The following is a 19,679-nucleotide window of genomic DNA, read 5'->3' on the forward strand; positions in this document are numbered from 1 at the left end:
CCTTGAAATATTTCCATGAAACAGAGTGCATGAAATATTACTGCTTTCTTTGTTCAGGCATAGTGAATAAAGTAATTCTTCTTGTTTTTCCTGTGTTTCTTCTATTCACTCTTTTGTTCATTTCTTCACTGGACACAAATTGATTACTCATTAAGTTTTAGGAATAGTTGAGAAAAACTAATGCAGGGAGGTGTGTAGAGGTGGGAGTATCTCTCAATGATATAATAACATCAGAGAATTTAGCTTTTCTTTTTATTAAATAAATACTATAATAAATATAAATTTTAAATGACACTTGGCACAAATCCAGGCAGGTGACCTAGGATTGGGTGGGGGGGGGGTGGGGGGCGGGTTGGTGGTTGGTGCATTAGTTTAAATCCTCCACTTTCAAGAATGAGTTTTGTTATCTTTAGTCAGCTATCAGTGTGCTTTGACTTCCTGGTCAGTAGATTTTTGGTGCTGAGTGTCAAATTTTTAAAAGTGGTTAGAGCAAAGAGTAGGGATGCAGAGTCTGTTATTTTCAATGAAGCAGCTGTTAATGTTAATTATCAGGACAGTAACTTCATATAATTCCTATGTCGTTGTTAGAATAAACATGATCCCTCCAGATACAGAGGGTCATTTAACTTCTTCATTTAACTTGTCATTTAACTTATTCATTAGTATTTTGGAGTGCTGTTGAGCCATTTTGCAGATGACTCTGCTGAAACTGATCAAGGTTTGTTTTTGGAGAATGGCTGAAAGGACCAATGGAAAATGAAAGTCACCGCTGTGCACAGATATAACTTGTCCATTAGCTACTGTCCCTGAGTATTGGAAATGATCTCATAGTTAGAACAAATCCTCAGGAGTAGACGGGAGTAGTAGGACTTTATTCATTGTTTACTGCTGTCTGCTGTCCTCTCAAACCAAGCCCTTGGTTGTCAAGTTTCTAGGTCAGAGAAGGGGCAGCAGTGCCTTGCCTGTAGGCCCTCCCTCTTTTGTACTCTGAAGGAACAGCTTCAAGGCCCCTGTGTTTAAAGGACACATCAGTTCTTCCACAACTGAGAACATGTTTAGGACCATTCAGGTCACAGGGCCTGCTGTGGCTGAGATGTGAGACAAAACAGCCCCCTCTGTGGGAACCAGTTATGTCGTCCTTCTTGCCTTTTAGAGTCATTAATAGCACACTAAACAATTTGGAATGTCCTGTCAGTGACTCAGCTAGGTTTTATTGTTTTGTTTACTTGGCTTTTCAGCTTCAGCCTCTTCAAATCTTATTATTTAAAATGCTCCTTCCTAAAAATTTACACAGTTCAGTTCCAAAAAAAAAAAGCAAACCAACCTAGAAAAATTTTCCTTAATTTGGGCAAGGTCCATCTGACTGTCAGTGTACTTGCCTATCGTAGGTGGGCATTCTCCTGTACACTGAGTCACACGCACACATACACTCCACTGAACCTGGAGGTCGGTGACTCCCAAAGCAGACATACATTGCATTAGAAATGATAGGAGATCTGGAAAAGTGTCTACAGCTGTTCAAGTTTATTCTGTATAGCATGTTTTAGTAGTTATTTTCATATCCTTTTTTAAAAATAATTTTATTGTGGTAAAAGTCGCACAGTATAAAACATACTATTTTAACCGTATTTAACTATACAATTCAGTGGCACTAAGTACATTCACACTGTTGTTCAACTTTCACCATCATCCATCTCCTGAATTTTTCACTTTCCAAGCTGAAACTTTGTCCCCATTAAACACTCAGTCCCCCTTGCCCCTTCCTTCCCTCCTCACCAGCACCGCCCCCTGCTCTGGGCCCTGGTATCTGCCAGTACACTTTCTGACTCTATGAATTTGACTATTCTAGGTACCTCATATAGGTGGAATCAAACAGTATTTGTCTGCACCTACTAGGTATTAGAATGCATTTTTAAGGTTTACTTAAAATATGTCCTACAAACAGATTGTACCCTTTCTCCCTACTGTGCTATACAGTAGGATCTCATTCGTTATCTATTTTATACAAGGGGGAAAAGAGGGGTGCAATAAGCTGGGAGATTGGAATTGACATGTATACACTTTTAAAGTTTGACATCTGTCTTTGGTGCCTGAGTATTAAGATCTACCAAATGACTAGGATGGGACAAACTGGTAGGACATGAGTGATGGTGAGGAAGAGGAGTCAAAGTGCAAAAAGCAGGACTTAGTCTTAAGGACTAGCTGGCCAGGAGGCCCAGGTCCTCAGCTCAGGTATGCCATGAATCACCAGGGTAAACAGTGATGCGTCATCTCCGGGGCGCGTTGTTCTCATTTGTATAGGAGAGCTGGTCCAGACTGGGTGCTGACCCACCAGTGTCTGTGACTCAGTTAGCCTACTACCTACTGTTGTTCATCACTCAGTCTTGTCCAGCTCTTTGTGACCCCATGGACTACAGTGCGCCAGGCTTCCCTGTCCTTCACTATCTCCCGGAGTTTGCTCAAATTCTTGTCCATTGAGTCATTGATGCCATTCCATCTCATCCTCTGTCACCCCCTTCTCCTTGCCCTCAATCTCTCCCAGCATCAGAGTCTTTTCCAAGGAGGTGGTTCTGCATCAGGTGGCCAGAGTATTGGAGTTTCAGCTTCAGCATCAGTCCTTCCAGTGAATATTCAGGGTTGCTTTCCTTTAGGATTGACTAGTTTGATCTCCTTACAGTCCAGTAAGTCCAGTTGTACTGGCACACAGCCACAGCCACTTACGTAGGTATTGTCAGTATCTTCTTTCCCACTACAAGGGCAGAGGTAAGTAGCTGCTAAATAGACCTTACGGCCTGCAAAGCTCAAGATATTTACCATCTCATCCCTTACTGGAAAAATTTATTAATCAGACCTAAAATATTTCTACAATTCAAACTCTAAACACTATAATTCCTCTATATCTTGAACTAATCTTTTTTTTTTTTCCCTGAGTGTTTCTCTGTGTCTTGTGGATTGGATATGTACTTATGTTTCCTCTGAAGGCCAAGACATAAGCACTTGGCAGTAAATAGGACTTGAAAGCAAAGAATCAGACCCTCAATGGAAAGGAAGGTAAGATGGAAAATGGTGGAAAAGCTGGATTTGGTGAGATGGGAGAGGAGCGCTCAGAACACCCTGGGCTGCATTACGGTTGTGTAATGGGGACGTTCCCACTCAGCAACGTTCGTGGAATGAGGCTGGACCAGCTGGTTGGCAGAGGGGTTTCCCCTTTGGGAGATGCTACTGATGATTCACACATGTGTGGGTTGACTGCAAAGAGGGGGAGGAGGGTTCAGAGGGAGAAAGAGAGAGGGAGGAAGGAAAGGGATGGGCAAGTTAAGACACCAAGATGCCTAAGCATTTATCTGGGCTTTGTGCTAGGCCCTCTGGGTCTACAAAGAACAATAGGACGTGTTCCCCACACTGAGAAGCTTAGCTTTAAACCAGAGTTTAAGGACAAGGGGAGAGCTTCGGGTAGAATGAGAAGAACGTACCATAAGGAAGAGAAGAGCAAGATGGATGGAATTAGTTTTTGAGAAAAATATTTAGGAAAATGCTTAGATTATCCAAGTCCTACATTTTATACTTAAATCCTAACAAGTTTGGGAATGTTAATGTTAAAAATTTCTGCTGAAAATAGGCACATTTTTCCATACTTCTCAGCCTAGTAAACAAGATCCTTTGTGATCTATTTATTTCTTACTTCTCCAGCTTTATCTCTCATCTCTGTACCATTCCTGGTCCATGTCTCAATCACACTGAACCTTTCCTTTCTCTTTTTTTTTTTTTTAAATACTACAGACCTGCTCTTGGCTCTAGGTCTTGGCCATGCTGATCCTTCTGACTAGAATTCCCTCCAGGTTGAGTCTCTTCTTCCTATTTCAAAGGAATTCCTACTTGCTCTGCAGATCTTCACTCCATCTCTGCATGATCTCTGAACCCCAGGTCTAGGTCATGTTCCCATTTATATTATTTCAATATCAGATATTTTCCCTATCATACAGCATGATAATTTCCTGTCACTTAAAAAAAATTAGTCTGGGTCCCCTCAGAAGCAGACTCTGGGACAAAGAAGTGTAGTTTAGTTGGGATATGATTTTGTATGTGCTGTGTTAAGTTACTTCAGCTGTGTCTGACTCTTTGCAATGCTATAGTCTGTAGCCTGCCAGGCTCCTCTGTCCATGGGATTCTGCAGACAAGAATACTGGAGTGGGTTGCCATTTCCTCCTCCAGGGGATCTTCCCAACCCGGGAAAAAACTCGCATCTCCTGCAGCTCCTGCATTGTCAGGCGGGTTCTTTACCACTAGCACCACCTGGGAAGCCTCATATTCCATCTCTAAGATATATCATAAAATTAACAGTCTCCGTCAATAGGTAGCAAAGGCCACTGATGGTAGATGCCATAAAGAAAAAGACTAGCATTTCTGACTAAGGCAAAATTAAAACTTCAGCACAACAAAAATACTACAAGCCAAATTAGGAAAAGTTAAAACTGAGAAACTATTACAGTGTTATGAGAGAAAAATAATTGGTATTAATACATAAAGAACTTACAACTAAATTAGAAGGGATGGGGGAACTGGGATTATAAATAGTTAATCCCCAAAGGAGAAAAACAAGCTATCAAAAATAAAAGAAAAATGTTTAGTTTCTCTAATAATGTATTTAATAAAATAATGATTTACCATTCTATATTTGCCTATTAAATAAAAACAGTGAGACATCATTTATTTTGCCTATCGGATTGGTGAAGTCTAAAAAGAATTATGGTGAAGCTTCGCTGGTGGCTCAGATAGTAAACAGCCTGCCTGCAATGCAGGAGACCCAGGTTTATCCCTGGGTTGGGAAGATCTCCTGGAGAAGGGAATGGCAGCCCACTCCAGTATTCTTGCCTAGAGAATTCCATGGACAGAGAACCCTGGCAGGCGACAGTCCACAGGCTCACAAGGAATCAGACACAACTGAGCAACTAACACACACATATACAAAGACTTATGACACCACATTGGTCAGAGCATGGGGAAATGTGCTTTCACACCGCTGGAGGGAAGATAGATTGGTACAATTTTTCTGAGGTGCAGTTTGGCAACAGGCATGGAAAGCCTTTGAAAGAATGACCTTTGATTTAACAGTTCCTTATCTGGGGAATTTTACTATGAAAATGTATGGGCATTTATCGCTAGTATTATTTATATTAGAAAACCTTGGAGTTGGCAGTGGTGGTTAACAATAGAATACTGTGTCATCTCAAAAATTATTTTTTATATAACTCCATAAGTAGAAAGAGGCTCATAGTGTATTTTTCAGTAAAAAGGCATATGGCAGTTCAAAACAGTAAATGTAATGTGATTTTATATGAACATATAGTTGCTGCTGCTGCTAAGTCACTTCAGTCGTGTCTGACTCTGTGCGACCCCATAGACAGCAGCCCACCAGGCTCCACCGTCCCTGGGATTCTCCAGGCAAGAACACTGGAGTGGGTTGCCATTTCCTTCTCCAATGCATGAAAGTGAAAAGTGAAAGTGAAGTCGCTCAGTCGTGTCCCATGTCCGACTCTTAGCGACCCCATGGACTGCAGCCTACCAGGCTCCTCTGTCCATGGGAGTTTCCAGGCAAGAGTACTGGAGTGGGGTGCCATTGCCTTCTCCAGAACATATAGTAATCTCTTATTCATGGGGGATAAGTCCCAAGGCCCTCAGTGGATGCCTATACCGCAGATAGTACTGAGCTCCACATGTACTGCGTCTCTTCTTTCATATTTACCTGTGATAAAGTATAAACTACAAATTAAGCACTGTAAGAGATTAACAACAGTAACTAATAATAAAATAGAACCATCATAACAACATACTGTAATAAAAATTACATCAATGTAGTCACTCCCTCTCTCTGAAAGTACCTCATAGTACAAATTTAATGCATTTCCCGTTTACCACGCATTGTGTTCATAACTTTTGCAATTTGAGGAGCACCAGCAAATCTAGCACAATTTTCTTTTTCTTTCTTCACAACGTCACTGACAGAAGATTCATTTTCACTATGTATCTTATCCATCTCAGCATATGATTGATTGCTTGTCTTTCCTTATCAAGCTAGGAACTTTCCCCTTTTCACTTAAAGGAAGTGCTTCACAGTTTCTCTTTGGCATATTTGAATTACCAGCATCACTACTTTTGTGCATTGGGGCCATTAGTTAGTAAAATAAGGGTGATTTGAACACATGAATTGCAATCTCACAATAGTGAATCTGATAACCCAGGAGGCTGCCAAGTGACTAAGGGGCAGAGTATGCTGGACAAAGGGACGATTCACAAGCGTGGGAGGGACGGAGTGGGACCACACAGATTTCATCACCCTATTCAGAATGGGGCACAATGGAAAACTTATCATTTATTTCTGAAATTTTCCATTAGTATGTTCAGATCCCAGCTGACCGCAAGTAACTGAAACCTTGGGAAGCATAACCATGGATAAAGGAAGACCTGTATTTCCATTTAGTACATATAGTCCAGGGAGGGGAAAAAAAAAAAGATGAAATGCTGTACATCCAAGTTTTATCAGATGTTACCTCAAAAAATATGATTATGGATTTTCTGTATTAGACTCTTTTCATCAGTGTATGCTAAGGTTTCTTTAATGAATGTATTCATACAATTTTTTTAAATTCTGAAGGTACATGTGACATTCAAACTTTTAAAAATGCATGTTTTTCAATTTTATTTTTAAAAGTGATTTCTTGTCTTTATTTGGCTGCACTGGGTCCTGGCTGCAGCACGCAGGATCTTCAGTCTTTGTTGTGGCACGCAGGATCTGTAGTTGCGGCATGTAGCTTCCCGTTCCCTGAGCAGAGATTGAACCTGGGCCCCCTGCTTTGAGAGTGTGGAGTCTTGGCCACTGGACCACCAGGGAAGTCCCTAAAGATGCACTTTTAAGTGACAAAAGAGTACATGGATATATTCTAATTGTGAAAATTCTGGTGATGCAGTAATTATAAATAGTATACACACAAATATATAGTATATATAACTATATATGTTATATAGTATGAATATAAACATATAACGTAAAATCCTCCTTCACCACTAAATTATTTTCCAAAGACGAAAAAAATAAGGCAAGGTTTCCTCACCTTTCAAAAACTCAATCCAGATAAGCTAAACACACACCAGTGGATTTAGTACCTGAACACAGTGCAGACATTGCTCATTATCTTAGTTGACTGGGCCTGTCATAGCAGAAGTGGCAGGCCTGGTTCACTCTGACCTGAGTTTCTGCCTACAAGTGTAGCTGGTCACATGTGACCCTGGAACCTTGTAATTCCACCCAGAAAAACACATTTGTTGACAGATCGGAAGGAAGATAGCGTGAGGTAGAGAAAGTTTGAACACAAGACTCAATCCTGGAATTGAAAGGCCGGCCCTGCTTCTGAAGTCCCCGCCAAGAGGTGCTACTTAGATGGAAGCCTTAGGACTGAAAATCTCCTCCCAGAAAGCTGACAGGTGCAAGATTCAAGTCAAATTTCACGTCACATTCAACCCGAGCTGTTCCTATAAAGCCCTAACAAAATCAGCACTTTTTCCAACAGTGAGTGAAGCTTTAAGAAAGCTTTTCTTGTCTCTCTCACTTATCTCCCTGCCTTTGCATTTACAGAGCTCCAAAAAAAGTCTGCTTGCATATGAATGTCTCCAAGTGTTTTCATTACTGTGTGAAAACCAATATTATTTTAGTTCCGCTGATAAGGATCTATTTGTGTATATAATCTCTTCCTAGGAAACCTGGAATTTTTTTTGCCTCCTCATACAAAGGGATGACTTGACTCTCAAAGAGGACAAAAGGTTTTTGGTTTTTCTTTGGCTACTTCAAGTGGCATGTGGGATCTTTTTTTATTTTTTAAAAATTTGTAATTGAGGGCTAATAGCTTTACAACATTGTGCTGCTTTCTGCCACACATCAACATGAATCTGTCATAGGTATATATATTTCCCCTCCCTTTTGAACCTCCCACCCACCTCCCTCCCCATCCCACCCCTCTGCGTTGTCACAGAGCTCCCTGAGCCATACAGCAAATTCCCATTGACTACCTATTTTACGTATAATAGTGTATATGTTTCTGTGCTACTCTCTCCGTTCATTCCACCTTCTCCTCCCAGCGCCTGTGGCCATGAGTCTGTTCTCTATATCTGCGTCTCCATTGCTGCCCTGCAAATAGATTCATCAGTACCATCTTTCTAGAGTCCATATACACGAGTTAATATATATATTTTCCCTCTTTCTGACTTACTTCACTCTGTGTAATACGTTCATCCACCTCATTAGAACGGACTCCAATGCCTTCCTGTTATGGCTGCGTAGTATTCCATTGTATATATGTACCATAGGTTCTTTATCCACTCATCTGCTGATGGACATTCTAGGTTGCTTCCATGTCTTAGCTGTAGTAAACAGTATTCAGCTACAAAGAACACTGGGGTACATTTTTCTTTTTCAGTTATGGTTTCCTGATTGCTGGGTCATATGTTAGATTTATTCCTAGTTTTTAAAGGAATCTCCATACCATCTTCCATAGTGGCTGTATCAATTTACATTCCCACCGACAGTGCAAGAGGGTTCCCTTCTCTCCAACCCCTCTCCAGCATTTATTGTTTGTAGATATTTTGATGATGGTCATTCTGATCAGTGTGAGGTGATATCTCATTGTAGTTTTGATTTGCATTTCTCTAATAATGAGCAAAGTTGAGCCTCTTTTCATGTGTTTATTAGCCATTTGTATGTCTTCTTTGGAGAAATGTCTGTTCAGATCTAGGAAGACACAATTTTGACCATCAGAATCCTCACCTTCTGTCTCTGCTCCCTTAGTGCACATTCAGGACACATTTAATTTCTCTATGCTTCATTCTCCTTGAATATAAAGTGAATACAGAAGGATAGAAGACTCTAATAATATTATTGGGGGGAAAAGAGAACAATTTTCTGGATGTTTTTATTACAAGGTACTAAGAAACTTCAGGGCAGTTCAAAAGAATGAAGACATACAAGGGGTTATAAGTGTTTTAGGAAATAGTAGCAATTGGGCAGAAAGGGCTGTAAAACCAATAGAACCAATGAGCATTTTTATTGCGGTCTGCCACTCCTAAGAGAAAGGGCTTCCCAGGTGGTGCTAGTGACAACCTGCCTGCCGATGCACGAGACATAAGAAACATAGGTTTGATCCCTGGGCTGGGAAGATCCCCTGGAGGAGGGCATGGTAACCCCCTCCAGTATTCTTGCCTGGAGAATCATGGACAGGGAGCCTGGCAGGCTACAGCTCATAGGGTCATGAAGGGTTGGACATGACTAAAGCAACTTAGCACTCATGCATGCGGTCCTCAGGGAAAAGTCTTTTTTTGCTGATGCCATTAGTTTATATCTTCTGACACTCGCTGCCAGACTATAATATTGGCTTTCGAGAATCAATTACCTTTTGGCCTTTTAAGCATGTCTACAATAGATACATGTCAGCCCTCCCACAATCCTCCAGTCCTGCACACTGGTCTGTGTCTACATGCAACACAGAACATTTTCAAATGCTGGGCTGACATCTGGTCTCTCCTCTGCATTGGAGAGCAGCCTAGTGTGAATACAGAGAGCATGAGCTTTGGTGCAGGCTGGTATTTGAGTGCCAGCTCTGATGCTTGTGAGCTATTTCCTTTCTGAAGGCTCCCTAGCATCTCTGTTTTCTCATGTATAAAATGTTGTTTAGCCGCTAAGTCATGTATGACACTTTTGTGACTCTATGGACTGTAGCCCACCAGGCTTCTCTGTCCATGAGATTCTCCAGGCAAGAATGCTAGAGTGGGTTGCCATTTCCTCTCTCATGGGATTTTCCTGACCCAGGATTGAACCTGTGTCTCCTGCATTGGCAGGCAGATTCTTTACCACTGAGCCACCAGGGAAGCCCTGCATAACATGGGGTGATGATAATAAACTGTGTGATAAATCTCATAGAACTGTGCGATGATTAAATAAAAGCCTACATGTAAAGTTCTCAGTCTGGGGCCAGGTAAGTGGACAACATTCTATAAACGTTAGGTCCTAAAACCTCTTTGCCAGACTGTAAGACAGTGACGTCCCTCCCAAGGGTCTGCAATGCTGATTCCCATTCATCTCAGCTTCTGGCCACTCTATGGAATGATCACTTAAGATCATTGATCACTTAAGGCCACCTCCCCTCTTCAGTTTTGCCAATGGAAACCAGGGCCAGAGAAGGATAACCTTCCTTGCAGACACAGGTTATCCTCCTTTTGCTGAGGTTGGAACACGTGTTCCTCTGTGGGGCAGCGGGATCTCATTTTGCATCTCTTGGCCTTTCCTCCCCTGCTTTCTCTGACCCCATGGCTCTTCCTTACTCATCCAGTCCACTTGCTGGTTAGTACTTTCATGTATTTTCACTCACCCTTGCTTTGGGGTTTGACTCCAGGGAATTGGTCTCTGTAGGAAGGGACCCCCTCCTATTCCAGGACCCCCAAAAAATGATTCTGGCTGGTCGTTTGGTGCCTGAAGACGTCTTAGGTGATGCTAACTAATGGCACAAGCAGTTAGATATGCAGCATGTTCTGTGTCCAAGTTCCCCAGCCATGTAGATTCTGGGACATGGACAAGCCTTGGCAAATGTTTGACTTGGCCCGCAGCTTGATGCCACGCTGCTGCCCTGTTTTGTTTGCCAGTCTCCTGAATAAAGAAAGAGGCAGGACAGCTTCTGGTACTGCCAATCAGGCCTTAAACTTTCCATCCTGTGTGAGCAAGTCTTGGTCTCACAGCTCCCTTTTAAATTAAAATAGTCAAGTGGTTAAATATTCATGCTTTGCTTATTTCAGTATATTTAATTTATTACATATCACTTTTCCAGAGTTTTATATAAACTTGCCCGAGGACTTTATTTTTTTCAGTTTAAATTCTGGCAGAACGTTCCCTTTTCCTTGGCAGAGTGTTGATTAGTTAAAGAAAATAAAAAAGTCTACCTAGCTAAGAAGATAATATCTTATTTTATATAACAGATTCTTCTTGTACTTAAAAAAATAATATTCTAGTCATTATCAGCATCATTAATTAATTTTCAGTGATTATTAATGTGGTGCTCCATATAAGGTATCTTAAAACGTCTGCTTCATTTTATTCCCAAGGCTGGAAACCACTGCCTCAGCGTGTCTGCCCACATTGTCTTTTCCTTTAGGATGCTGGAAATGAAGTTTTTTTTTCTTTTCATTTCTCCCACTGGTTAAAATGGAATCCTATCGTCCCCTCTCCCTCTTTCTGCAGAGCAAGTCTTCACCAAATTCTGTCTTACAACTGTCTCAGTCTGGAAGTGGTGATAGGTTATTTCTCAGATCTGAATAGTAGGCTAACTCTTCTCTTTCAAAAGCCTTCCTCATCCTCATAGCCAGGGTTTGGGGAAGCCAAAGTGTTATACAAACACAGACATAACTGAGGCTGGATTGAGGCTCAGAACTCATACGTTGCACATTTAAAACAAAAGACTGACAACAATCAATTGGAACTGAAAATCTGTATAGGAGAGCTTCAAACTATGGCACTTGGAGGCACGTTTTTCTTTTTAAAAATGTCAGATGGCCCTGTTGTACCTGATTGTGAAATCTGTGAATGATGATTCCTTGACTATCGGGAGCTAATTAAAAGTTACCATGCGTTGTTGTCCCCTGCGCACTGCCCCCATCCCCGCCCCAACACACACACCATCACTCGCACTGCCTCTTCCCACCACCCACACAGCATCTGTTAGAACCTAAAAATGAGTTTCAGTATTAGCCTAAGAAAATAACAAAACAAAGTTAGACGTTTAAATTAACTGCCAAAGAAGAAATCATATGTCACCTCTCTGTTTCAGAACATTATATAAGCAGCAACAGAAGAAAGAAAGAAAAAGGAATGAAGAAGGGAGGAGGGATAGAGGGGGGTGTGAAGAGGAGGAGGATGGGAAGGAAGGGAGGAAGGAAAGACAGAAAAACTAAGTAGAAACTTTAGAAATGTACAAGAACTATAGGAAGGAAATTTCAGGAGTTACTGTAGAACATAAAATAAGAATTTTAATAATAGAATGAGGATGGGAACAAGTAATATTTTTAAAAGGCAACTTCCAAATTAATTTATAATCATTTAATCTTAAATGACATTTTTTACAGAACTTGAAAAGCTATTATTAATTCTATATCTAGAAAACTAATTTGTTAAGAATAATAAATGTATTCTTTAAAAAATTAATAAAGGGATATTTGTATTGCCTGATATGAAATTTAAAAGATGTGATAGTGAAAACAGTGTTTATTACTACAAGAATAGACTAATGAATAAGAAGAAACTCAGAAACATATACATAGATACAAATATTTTATATGTGATAGAGATGACATTTCAGACAAGTAAGAAAATAACGGATATTTGTTGTTTTAGGAAAACAGTTTCGTGGGGTGTTGTGTTAGTTTCCTGTGACTGCAGTAATGAATTAATCGCAAAGTTGGTGACTTAGGACGACAGAAATTTATTCTCTCAGATTTAGAGACCAGAAGTTGGAAATCAGCTTTAATGAGTCAAAACCAAGATGTTGGGCTTCCCTAGTGGCTCAGTGGTAAAGAATCTGCCTGTTAATGCAGAAGACACAGGTTTGATCCTTGATCCAGGAAGATCCTGCCTGCCTTGGAGCGCCTAAGCCCGTGTGCCACAACTACTGAGCCTGCGCTCTAGAGCCCGGGAGCTGCAACTCCTGAAGCCAGCACATCGGAGAGCCTGTGCTCCGCAACAAGAGAAGCATTGCAATGAGAAACCCATGCACTGCAACTAGGGAGTAGCCCCCCCACTTGCTGCAACTAGAGAAAAGCCCAAGTAGCAACAAAGACCCAGCACAGCCAAAAACAAATAAATGAATATTTTTAAAAAACCAAAGTGTTGGCAGGCCTCACTTTCTCTGGCGGTGACAGAGGAGAACCTGCTCCCTGCCTCTTCAAGGTTCTGGTAGCTGCAGGCATTCCTTGGCTTGCAGATGTGTCACTCCAACCCTGCCTTCATGCGCCATTACCTTATTCTATTCTATGTGTGTCAAATCTCTCTCTGTTTCTCTCTCGTAAGGACACTTGTGATTGGACTTAGGGACCATGCAGATAATCTAGAACAATCTCCCCATGTCAAGATCCTTAAAGTGAAAGTGAAAGTGTTAGTTGTTCAGCCGTGTCTGCCTCATCTGCAGCCCACCAGGCTACTCTGTCCAGGGAATTCTCCAGGCAAGAAAATACTGGAGTGGGCAGCCATTCCCTTTTTCAGGGGATCTTCCCAATCCAGGATTGAACCCAAGTCTCCTGCATTGCAGGAAGATTCTTTACTCTCTGAGCCACCAGGGAAGCCAATTAAGATCCTTAAATTAATCTCAGTCATCAAGATCCATTTATCAGGTAGTGCAGATTCCAGGGATTAGGATCTCATATCTTTGGGTGGCCATTATTCAGCCTGAATTACATTCCCATCTCATCTTATACATTAAATAAATTGATAATGTGCTTAACTCTTAAAAGAATATGAAGACAAGAAGTCATCTGATCTTAGAAAGGAAATGGCCCTTTTAAGCTTAATGTAGAAATGTAAAAGATTGTTTAGGTCTAAAATTACCATAAACAAAATTACAAAGAATAGACAAATTGGAAAAAGCATTTACAACAGACAAAAAGTTTTTATCATTAATGTACATGTGAGCCTTTTATAAATCAGGAAAAGAAATTTCCTAATAGAAAAAAAGTCCAAGAACAGGAATAGGCATTTCACAAAAGAAGAAAAATCAATAGGTCGATGAACATAAAAAAATGTACCCCTGTAGTAATCAAAAGCAAGTTAAATATTGATGATGTGTTTGTTTGGGCCAACAAATTGGCAAAAATTATAAAAATTGCAAGAACCCATAATGGCAAGAAAGTAAGGAAATTTCCTCACATAATTCCTCAGTAAACATCAAGTATTTATTGGTGCAGACTTTCTCAAGAATATTTTGCAATAAATACATAAGGCTTTAAAAATGTATATTTGCTTTGAGTCGGAAATTATGATTTTAAATTATGACAATAAATGAGCAACTACAGAAGCAGAATTGTACATGCATGCTCTTTATAGCTTCATTAAAACATAGTGAAATTACAAATGGTCTAATATCCCACAATAGAAAGTAAAAAATGTTTACAATATGTGGTTAAATAAAGAACAAGTTTCAAGACCATCTGTACATCTGGTCCCTTGAATGTGTGTTTATCTGAAATACTGAGTGAAAATATTAGCAGTTGTCCTCATTGATGGTAGGACTATGGATAATACTTCCCACCATTTAAAAATTCTTCAATTTTTACAATGAGTATGCATTACTTTTGTAAAGAAAAGATAAATGCATATGTTTAAAAATTATCCACACAGAATAAAGTCACGTTTTCTAAATGTGGCAAATCCTGTCTATTTTCATCTCCCTTTCCATTTTCACTCATCTTGAATACTCATTACCTGCCCAGTGTTGCTGTAGCTCACAGCATCTCAACCTTCTGAGCTTCATCCTGTGTTCTCATAAGCCTGTGTCTTTATAATCCCCAGAGAATCCTACCACTCATAGAAAAGCCAGTCATCTAAGGAGGGCAGAGAATTTTCACCGTGCCTCCAGGGAGAACAAATTACTTCCTCGTCTTTGCTATCACAGCTCAGCACACTTCAACATGCTGGGACTGTATTTCTGTTCTGTTTAGATGGCATGGTTCTGTTTCCCTCCCGGATTGTGAGCTTAATGCAGGCAAGTCAGAATCACATGAGAACATCCAGCTCCCAACATAGAGGATAGAGGATTAGATTGGTCCGTGTAGAATTTAAAGTGAAAAAGGCTACTCCAAGCCTACCACTAGGAGCCCAAAGATGAGAGCCTAAACCTGATCTTTTTGGATTAGTCAAATGGGCATTTTAAAAAATTTATTTGTGTTTATTTTCGGCTGTGCTGGGCCTTTGCTGCTGCACGCCGGCTTTCTCTAGTTGTGAGTAGGGTCTACTCTCCAGCTGTGGTGCGTGAGCTTCTCACTGTGGTGGCTTCTCTTGTTGCAGAGTGTGGGCTCCTGGGCGAGCTGGCTTAGTTGCCCCAAGGCGTGTGGGATCTTAGTTCCCGAACCAGGGATTGAACCATTTCCCCGCATTGGCAGGTGGATCCTTAACCACCAGACCACCAGGAAAGTCCCAAATGGGCATTTTTTAATTGGAACAGAATTCCTTCAACCTACTGATTGATGTTGGTTGAAACTAAATCAATACATTTCTGATTTGGTTTAAGTTGCCTGCTTCTTTTGGATCTTTTTAGTGTGAAGAAAGCTGATTTGTGGTTGCTGTTCCTTAACCTTTAATTAGTGTGTTAAATGCCACAGTTTTGTTTCGCATAGGCTGGTTATGTTTCCAAACAGTCTCACCTTTTTGCAAAATCAGATTCCTGAGTTGTGCTGAATCATCAGCTCTGAATGAGTCTTTGAAGATGATTAGAAATAGTTGGGGAGCAGAACCGCCTCAGCACAAGCCTTTCCAGAAAAAGCAGAGAACAGATGAGATATAGGAACCAGAGGAGAAAAAACCTGGGGCTAGTCAGGTCACCTCTCAGAGTCCCAGCTGTCTATTTTTATTTAATAAGGAAAGGTTGTTGCTGCTGTTCAGTTGCTAAGTTGTATATGACGCTGTGACTCCATGGACTGCAGCATGCCAGGCCTCCCTGTCCCTCACCATCTCCCAGAGCTTGCCCAAGTTCATGTCCATGAAGTCGGTGATGCTATCCAACCATTTCATACTCTGCCACCCTCTCCTCCTTTTGCCCTCAATCTTTTCCAACATCAGTGTCTTTCCCAATGAGTCGGCTGTTTGCCACAGGTGGCCAAAGTATTGGAGCTTCAGCTTCAGTATCAGTCCTTCCAATGAGTATTCAGGGTTGATTTCCTTGACTGATGGACTCGATCTCCTTGCTGTCCAAGGGACTCTCAAGAGTCATCTTCAGCACCACAATGTGAAAGCATCAATTCTTCAGTGTTCAGCCTACTTCATGGTTTAACTCTTATATTTGTACATGACTACTGGAAAACTCATAGCTTTGATTATATGGATCTTTGTCAGCAAAGTGATATCTTTGCTTTTTACTACACTGTCTAGGTTCATCATCTTCTAATTTCATGGCTGCAGTCACCATCTGCAGTGATTTTTGGAGCCCAAGAGAGAAAATCTGTCACTGCTTCCACTTTTTCCCCTTCTATTTGCCATGAAGTGATGGGACCAGATGCCATGATCTTAGGGTTTTTTTTTAATGTTGAATTTAAAGAAAGGCACCTCCATAAAGTCTGGTTGATAGCAGCTGATCTGAGACATTAGGAAGGAGATCGCAGGTATCTTTAAGGAGCTTCGGGGGCTGGAGGTAATGCTGAGCTCTCAGCCAGGGAGTCAAAGAAACATGCCATTTCCTTTCAGGGTGTCTCTGGACTAGGCATGGAATTGTTTGAAGAAGGTCTTGGTGGAGTTTAGAATTAAGTGAACAAATACATAAACTTGATTGTTCTGGGAGTATAGCAAGGAGCCGGTACCATTCGTGCACTTTTTCTTAGCTGGCGTAGCTAACACCAGCTGCTGTTCTATTTGGCGTGGTGGCATTTGTATATATTAGATGTAGTAGTTGTGGAATAGTTTCTCCCTAGACTTTCGATTTTTTTGGTCACATTCCCAGTGAAAGCCTAAATTGCGCACTCCTAGATAGGGAGCAGAGCACAGGATGGATTGGAAATATTAGTGTGTCCAGATGGACCCTGGGGTTGGTGCTAGCTCGAGAACCAAGCAACTGGACTTGGGCAAGTCACAAACTCTAGGGCTCAGTTTATCTCTCAATAGGATAAGGGACATGGACTAAATTAATTGTTACCGACGAAATAGATTTTTTTTTTTTTTTTTAACGGAGCATAGTAACTCTGGCTGAGATAGAGGAGGACCCCGGCTCTGTCTGCTGGCCTTGCCCTGCTCCCTGTCTATCTGGACACCCAAGGAAGCCCAGGGAGTTTGAAATAGAATGAAACCCTAAAAAAATTCCCTTGTGACTCATCTGAACTCACTCCCTCATTTGAAGACATCAACCCAATGTGAAAATTAATTGAAAAATGGCTTAAATGTTTACTGAGGTTTTTTTTTTTTTTTTTAAATGAAACAAATCATTCAAACAAACGAAAACTATGAGAAGGATATTCAGTTCATCACCAGAGCATAATTTCTCTCTGGGTCTCCGCCCCCTTGAGCCCTCTCTCGCCCCCCTCCCCTCCTCCCACCTCCCCATGGTGCTTCCAGAGCCCTTCCCTTCCTCCCATCCACTCCCTACTGCAGACTCCTTAACTGAGCTCCTGGGTGTGATCCTCCCACTCCTCCTCTCCCCTCCTGACAACTACAGCACCTCCTTATCAGACTTGTCCGTTTCTCCTTCAGTCGCTTTCCATCCTGTCTAAGGGGAAACTCAGCTTCTCATTCTTCTTGTTTTATCTCATTCTGTTCCCTTAAAACTCCATTAACTCTGTTAACAGGCCCAGGCAGGTAGCAGCAGCCAAGTGCAAGATTCAAGAACTTCTTTCCTTTAGAGTGGGGAGTGGGGAGGGGGTGGAAGGAGATCAAAAATGCTTATAGCAGTATATTCTTTACCACACCTCTCCTCGCTAGTGATCTTACTGCTCAGGTCCTAGAACTCCCACTCAGCCTCCTGCTTCAACTCAAATCACTAAAAGGAGTGTGTGACTGGCACACCTGAGTCAGAAGCACGTGCCAAGATTTGCATTTTGTGTGTGTGTGTTGACAGGGGTGAGGGGTGTTTTATGCTCATTTCCTCTTCCTTGTGCGCCTCTCTTCTTCTTTTGTCCTCACCATTAGCCATTCCTGGGACCACTTCCTACTGCTCCAGCATTTCTGTGCTGCAAAGATGCTCCAGGAAGGAAGGTGTCCCTGGATCTTTAAGGAAGCCCTGGGATCTTTCCAAGTGAGGTGCCCAGTAGGCTTCACCAGGCTTCCTGTGGACAGTGGGACCCTTGAGGGAGTCTGAGGGCCGGGTCTCAGGTGAGGTCCTTCAATTACCTCCTGCGTGTAGATGCACTACAGCACCTCCTGCTGCAGTCACACTCACCTGTGTCCCTGTGACTGGGGCTTTCTCAGACACAATCAGAACAGGCTTAAGTTCCTTTTGGCTCCACATGAAAGAGAAACGTGATCTCTGTCCCCACGTCAGAATTACCGTGTGTTCCTAGTCACAATGCCTTTACTTCTCACCTTTGATATGTGTGGATCCATTTCCTTATGTGTTATTAACACTCACTCCTCTGGTGTCATAGTCCCTGTTGTGACCCCCACAAGCACATATCCACCCTCACACCCCTCTGGAGAAAACACCATGTTGCCTGGCTTTGGACAATGCCAGGATCCCACAGAGCGTGCCCTCTATTCACTGCTTGCCAACAAACCTGTCCCTTTGACAGCTGCAAACCAACCAGATCTACAGATCTTTGCTTTTTTTCCCCCTCCTCTTCACTGGCAGGGCCACTTGTAAAACTGGGTGATGGCGGAAATTCTAAGATGCAGCAGCTGAGCGTGAGTATGTGTTGGGAGAGAGAGAGAAAATGAGAGAGAGGGCGCACACCAGTCTCCCAGGCATCAGTCAGCAGGGACTGTATTTGTGTAACTCATTAGTGGCCTGAAGAGTCATCGGGCTGGGGAACTAGTTCTGCCTCCTTGGAGAGCCGTGCGCCTGCTGCAGGCTGCATTCACCCAACATACTTTCTCCTTCCTTGTGCGTTTGCCTCCCTGGGCTGGAACCTGGGCTTTGCATTGACCAAAAAAGACACGAGGGAGCGCAGGACTCAGAGTCAGATGATCTCGTTCAAATCTGGCACTGGAAGGAGAGGCAGAGAGAGGATCATAGCTGAATGGCTAATGGCATATGGTCAGTAGATCCTGGTTGTCTGTCTGGATGTTCATCCTTAACCTGTCCCCTACCAGCAATGTGATCTAGAATGAGTTACTTCATATTACTGTGCCTCAGTCTCCTCGTGTGTAAAATAGGGATGATAATACTAGTACCCTGCTCATGGGGCTGCTGTGAGAGGTTTCCTGGTGCCTCAGATGGTAAAGAATCTGCCTGCAATCCAAGAGACCTGGGTTAGATCCCTGGGTCGGGAAGATCCCCTGGAGAAGGGAATGGCTACCCACTCCAGCGTTCTTGCCTGGAGAATTCCATGGACAGAGGGGTCTGGTGGGCTACCATAGTGTTACAAAGAGTCGGACATGACTGAAGCAACTTAGCACACACAGTAAGCTCTAGATAAGCACACTGGCTGTTTGTTACTCATAGAAACAATAGGAATAATCTTATCACTATTGCACAAAGCAAAAGCCCTGCTATTATTACTAGTTTGTGAGTCTGGGGTGAATTAACCTCTCTGAACCCCATTCATAAAATGGGGATGAAATCAGAACCACTGCCCCCACCCCCCCAGACTGTGCCTTATTAATAAGCACAAGTCTGTTTGATGGAAATGGAAATCCTTAGTTGATCATGTCTTTGCTACTGAAGATTGTGCCAGCCTCCACGTGCCCTGCTCTAGGAACTTTGAAGGGGCATGGACCTTGTTTGTAGACCAAAACATCTCAA

This window comes from Bos javanicus, chromosome 20 (assembly GCF_032452875.1).
Source record: "Bos javanicus breed banteng chromosome 20, ARS-OSU_banteng_1.0, whole genome shotgun sequence".
Taxonomy (NCBI): domain Eukaryota; kingdom Metazoa; phylum Chordata; class Mammalia; order Artiodactyla; family Bovidae; genus Bos; species Bos javanicus.